Here is a 6,880-nt window from a genome sequence, read left to right on the forward strand (position 1 = left end):
GGACACTTCGCCACCTCGGCTCCCGTTGGATCCGCCGAGTGGCTCCGAACACCACGACCACACCTTGCCTGCCCTGCCCGCCTCACATTGTAAACAAACTGTCTCCCGTGCCCCCGGAAACATTTCCGTTGTCACCAACGGCACAGTTCACAAGCTTTGCCTCACGCCAGGTCCCTCGATCTCCTGTAAACCACGTTGACTTTGTCCCGAGCACCTCTCCGACCTTAAAAATCAGATTTTTTAACTACTAAGCTCCGGCGTCATTGAACCCTCTGCCAGTAGCTGGTCTATGCCCATACATATGACACCCAAGAAAGACGGGTCCTGGCACATGTGCGGAGACTACCGTCAACTAAACGCACGAACAATTATGGACACCTACCCCATACCTAACATTGCCGACTTTACCAGTTCCCTCGCAGGTGCGACCACGTTCTCTGTCATTGATTGCAAACGGGCCTACCACCAGATCCCCATGGCACCTGAAGACGTCGAAAAGACAGCAATCACCACCCCGACTGGGTTATTTCAGTTTCCATTCATGCCCCTCGGTCTGAAAAATGCAACCCAGACCTGGCAAGCCGGCCGAAGTGGCCGTGCGGTTAAAGGCGCTGCAGTCTGGAACCGCAAGACCGCTACGGTCGCAGGTTCGAATCCTGCCTCGGGCATGGATGTTTGTGATGTCCTTAGGTTAGTTAGGTTTAACTAGTTCTAAGTTCTAGGGGACTAATAACCTCAGCAGTTGAGTCCCATAGTGCTCAGAGCCATTTGAACCATTTGAACCTGGCAATGCTTCATCAACGAAGTGCTATTTGACCTAAAATTCTGCTTTGCATATCTTGATGACATTCTTGTGTTCAGCTGCTCCGTTGAGGGCAACATTCGACACGTGCAAACTGTTATGAACACTCTCGTGGCAGCAGGCATTGAGACCAACCAGGACAAATTGCAGCTACATCAACCCGCTGTCACTTTTCTAGGTTTTCAGGTCTCTGCCGACGGCATTTCACCGCCCCCTGAGAAAGTACAAACAATAATAAACTTACCCAGACCTTGGTCATTCAAAGAGCTCCGGCGCTTTCTGGGGACGGTTAATTATTATCGTCGACATCTACCTCGGGCTGCGGAGATCCAGGCTCCACTGACGGACACCTTGGCAGGCACCAACACTTCTGGATCTCGGCCCGTTCCGTGGACCCCTGCTATGACTGACTCTTTCACTGCCCTCAAAAATCTTGCCGAGACTTGCACCATCGTGCATCCTCATTCCAATGCGCAGCTTTTCATCACCACAGACGCGAGCGATACTGCCATCGGTGCTGTCCTTAGCCAGACAATCGACAGCCAAACTTCACCTCTGTAGATCTTCTCGCGCAAGCTCACCAATGCACAACGGAAATATTCTGCGTTTGACAGGGAGTTGCTCGTGGTCTACGAAGCGATCAAGCATTTTAAGACTGACATTGAGGGATGCCCTTTCTATGTTTTAACGGACCACAAACCCCTGGCTGTGGCCATTACAAACCCACCAGCTGACCCGCCTCTTGCCGCTTCAGATACATGGACTTCATATCTCAGTTCACCACCGATGTCAGACACATAAAGGGTGCTGACAATATAGTTGCTGATTTCCTTTCACAAGTCAACGCCGTTCATTCGCTGTTAGACCTTTCTGAACTGCCTAACCTCCAACCCGCCGACGAGGAAACACAAAACCTGATTTCAGACTCTACTTCTTCACTACACTTCGTCCACACCACCTTCCCTGGCATTTCTGGTGAGATCTGGTGCGACAACAGTACGGGCACGTTACGCCCCCTCATCCCGACCACACTCCGTCGAGCTGTCTTCAACGCATTGCATAATTTAGCCCACCCCGGTGTTCGTGCGTCCGCCCACCTCGTAGCAGAGCGCTTTGAGTGGAGAAATGTCAACAAGTGCTGCCAGAAATGGCTCCTTTTCGATCCCTCCTGGGCGTTTCCAGCATATTCATATTGACATTGTCGGCCCTCTCTCCCCCTCTAACGGCTTTCGTTATGTTCTCTCATCGATCGACCGAACAACTCGCTGGGTCGAGACTGTCCCAATCCCCAATATTATGGCAGAAACTGTTGCTCGAGCTTTTGTCGAGTTATGGGTATCGTGTTTCAGATATCCAGCTATCATCACGACTGACCAGAGCAGACAATTTGAGTCAGCCCTGTTCAACAAGATTTGTAACATTTGCGGCATCTGGCGCATCCATACCACAGCATATCACCCGCAAAGTAACGGACTAGTCGAGTGCTGGCACCGCACTTTCAAGGTGGCTCTTCGATGCCACGACCCTCTATGGACGGAGGCCCTTCCCCTTGTGCTACTCGGAATTCGTGCGATCTATAAGGAAGACCTCAAAGGCACAATAGCCAATTTCTTATACTGCCAGAACATTGCTCTACCCGGAGAACTTGTGAGCTCTTCCGCTTCTCTCCCTCAGTCTGACTTACCTTCCTTCGTGGACCATGTCAGACGCCACTTCATCAAACTCCATATCCCTCCCCCCACCAGCCATTCCCGCCCTAAGGTTCACGTCCCGAAATCTCTGGACAATTGCGAGTACGTCATGCTCGGAGATGACACTGTCTGTGCCCCCTCCAACCTCCATATACCAGCCCATACAGAGTTCTCCGGCGCTCAGCCAACACCTATGACATCCAGATGAAAGATTCAGCTGTTACAGTCTCTCTCAACAGACTTAAGCCTGCTCATGTCGAGCCTACTTCTATCCCCCTTCAGGCCACGACCACGCTACTCACTGTCGTGGCTCACGATGATCCTACCACTCCCTCCACGTCGGACTTATACACTCAATCGAGTGACTTCCAGCTCCAATCGTCGAGCTCTCCCCTGATCTCGCCCTTTACTCCGGTCTCACGCACTCTGTCGAGTGACCACATGCTCCCCACATCGAACTTACCTACGATCATGCCCTCGCCGCCGGGCCATTCGCCGGTCCCTTCGACCTCTCCAGCGTCGCCTGCCTCGCCCTGTCATGGTTTCTCATGCCCAACCATCTTGAACGTGCCCTAGCTCGAGGTGTTTGTGCCTGCCCCCCAGACATAATCCATGACATCTCAATAATACTGCGCAATTATACACTGTCGTCGTGTGTTTCTCTTCATCCAGTGCTCATGACACAATTTCTGTGATTCCCTGCCACCTGGTGAAATGTGTTGCCCTCCCGCCCGACGTCAATCTGGACATGCTTCGTTTGTTCGCCACACCCACCGGAGACATCGTCGTCGTTGCTCCGTTCCACCCACAAACCGCCGGCCTACCTGTCGCCGCACGACCAGCACGCCCAGTACGTGGCCCGGCTTGCTTCAACGACTTCCAGGTTCGGTGGCCGAACCCTCCTTCACGATATCTACCCACACATCTCCCCGATGACGCTGTCGTGCTGACCGCGGACCACCCCTGCTGACGCCTTAGTCACCCACCCCCAGCCTCTCAAGAGTACTCCGTACTGCAGGAGGAGGGAGGGTGGGGGGAGGGGGGGAGGGATGGTGGGGGGGAGGGAGGGAGGGAGGGAGGGGGGAGGGGGGAGGGCTATGTGGCGCCAATGAGGTCGACACCAGCATCAATACAAATTCGTCTCTGGACTCTGAGCATAGTCTTTGGGCTGTTCCACCATGTTCAGTTCTTTGTTAGCCTTGCATGCGTTTAGGTGAATAAATGAACTACTGCAAAGTGGGTGTTGTTTGGTGTAACCAACCCAAACACTCACCTCAAAGTATAAAAGCGAAAATTCATAGTAGGTGATGCAACTTTCACTCAGGTAGCTGCAAGTACCACAACTATGCAGGTTTTTCATGTATCTATTGATGAAATTCAAGGAATCAATGTGAAACTTAATCTTGCTCAAATATTTTCTTCAGTACCAAACATAAAAAGCATTCACTGCTTTCACCACAAGAAAGTAGTACTACAAACATATCTGCTGTCTCCAAATAATTTTGCTGCTGCATATCATCATACTGAAGAAACTATAGAAAGTGTGAAAACTGGAGACGGGTACAAAGTAGGATATGACAGTAAATTCAATGCTGGAGAAGTACATGCAGTTTTTGGAAATTTTTACTTAATCGGTGCAATGGAGTGTGCTGGACACTATTGGAAATGGCCTGTAAAATGTGATGAAATTATAAAGAAAATTAATCCACTTGATGTCAATGCAAGACAATATTTTCAGTTCTCTGACTTTTAATTGAATTTACAGTTCATTTTCACAGATGTCATGCTCTTATAATTTTTCATAGTGTTTGAAAAGTGAAATGTTAATGTTAAGTTTATGTTATTTGGCACATAATGTCATATTTTCATTTCTCTGCTTGCAGGAAAAAAGTTTTTCCAACAAGAAGTAGCAAGTAACACGAGTCACATAACATCAAGTCACGCGCCTTTTTCAATATATTACAATATTTCACATGGTATACATATTTTTAGAAATCTGTAACTGTCATTTGAATGCCAACCTAATTTTAGTTTTCTGTGATAAAAACCAGATCCGTACTCCTAATAATTTGAGGACACTTTTGACCTAAAATGCACATTAGGAATAGTTGTTGTTGTGGTCTTCAGACCTGAGACTGGTTTGATGCAGCTCTCCATGCTACTCTATCCTGTGCAAGGTTCATCATCTCCCAGTACCTACTGCAACCTACATCCTTCTGAATCTGTTTAGTGTATTCATCTCTTGGTCTCAATCTGCGATTTTTACCCTCCACACTGCCCTCCAATACTAAATTGGTGATCCCTTGATGTCTCAGAATATGCCCTACCAACCGATCCCTTCTTCTAGTCAAGTTGTGCCACAAATTTCTCTTCTCTCAAATTCTATTCAGTACCTCCTCATTACTTATGTGATCTACCCATCTAATTCTTCTGTAGCACCACATTTCGAAAGCTTCTATTCTCTTCTTGTCCAAACTGGTTATCGTCCATGTTTCACTTCCATACATGGCTACACTCCATACAAATACTTTCAGAAACGACTTCCTGACACTTAAATCTATACTCGATGTTAACAAATTTCTCTTCTTCAGAAACGATTTCCTTGCCATTGCCAGTCTACATTTTATATCCTCTCTACTTCGACCATCATCAGTTATTTTACTCCCTAAATAGCAAAACTCCTTTACTACTTTAAGTGTCTCATTTCCTAATCTAATCCCCTCAGCATCACCCGATTTAATTTGACTACATTCCATTATCCTCGTTTTGCTTTTGTTGATGTTCATCTTATATCCTCCTTTCAAGACCATGTGCATTCCATTCAGCTGCTCTTCCAGGTCCTTTGCTGTCTCTGACAGAATTACAATGTCATTGGCGAACCTCAAAATTTTTATTTCTTGTCCGTGGATTTTAATTCCTACTCCAAATTTGTCTTTTGTTTCCTTTACTGCTTGCTCAATATACAGATTGAATGACATTGGGGAGAGGCTACAACCCTGTCTCACTCCCTTACCAACCAAATTTGTAAAATGAGTCACAACATAAATTACATTCTTGTTCTTTAATTTTAATGCTCTTCCCAAATTGCTGCAATACTGCATGGGGCAGTGGGTAATGGTCACTAGTACCCTATATGTCAAAGGGGAAAATGAAGAAATTTTTAACAAAATATCAGGGACCTTACAAGGTCACGGAAATGACTTCACTGGTCGACTGGAAGATACAGTTCCCCACAAAAATGTCTGTTATACGTGTCAGTCTTATAAAACAGTTTAAAGGAATGGTAGAGGGGAAACCATAGTTATCAGAAACTGACCAGGAGGTGAAAGTTACAGAGGGTAAAAAGAAGGAACCTGGAATTGGTGAGCAATTTAAGATGCACGATGTGCCGTATAGGTTAAAGTCGTGTAAGTAAGTTGTATAATTGTAATTTGTTGGGTTTTTACTTTTTTTGGTTTACTATATCAGGGAGTATGTATTTTTATTGCCACAGGGATATTTGTTGTTGTTTTTTGTGGTGTTGTTAATATTTCATGTCATTATTACTGATGTTTATTTGTGGATTGTGCTTGCAAGGGAATGTTATGAGCTGTCCAGGTGGCCAAGTGTGGACTGATATGCAAACATGTGAAGTGAGCTTATTTCTGGGATGACTTGTGGGATAGAGCTCCTGCCAGTCTCAATGTACTTTCAAAGGGTAAGATTACATCGGTTACGCTCCGCATTCGTGCCAGAAACTGTACAGTCGAATTGCTACGAAGGATGCAGACTAGTAGGGTCGAAGAAACTCGAGCTTCAGGAAAGCAGGACGAGCATTAATGGCATGACTTGTGAGGTAATTGGAATGGATTTTCGCCTTCTGGCTACACTTACAGGCTCAACTGTTATGACATTGTTGTGGTATAAGTTGTATTGACCATAAGGTGCTCTGAGGTATCACCCATTCAAAATTTACCATATTTAAATAACACACTCAAGCCAGAGGTTATGCAGTCCTCGGACAGAGTATTAGAGTCCCAGCAAGGGGGAATTTCAGTGGAACAAATGAGGCAGCATGTACAACATTTCTGGGAATAACAGAAACACAAAGTATTAGTGGTGACCATATCAGCCAGCAGTTGTGGCAAGTTTCTAGAAGGCTTTTGCGTAATGTATTTCTGGGTAAGATAAAAGAGGGCACACGCTGTAGATGTGCCGACACAGCAGTTACCAGTAGAATGGTCGACTGGCATTGGTTGCGGAAGCAATTATTTTAAAGGTCTAATAAGAGTACGATAAGGGCTACGTGGTAGTAGTAAAGTGTGAGCAGACGTATTACATGGTCAGTCTGGGAGATTGTTCTCAATATGTACATTATTATAGTTAAGGTAGGCCTAGTTGAGTGGGA

The sequence above is a fragment of the Schistocerca nitens genome, chromosome 2 (genome assembly GCF_023898315.1).
Source record: "Schistocerca nitens isolate TAMUIC-IGC-003100 chromosome 2, iqSchNite1.1, whole genome shotgun sequence".
NCBI lineage: Eukaryota > Metazoa > Arthropoda > Insecta > Orthoptera > Acrididae > Schistocerca > Schistocerca nitens.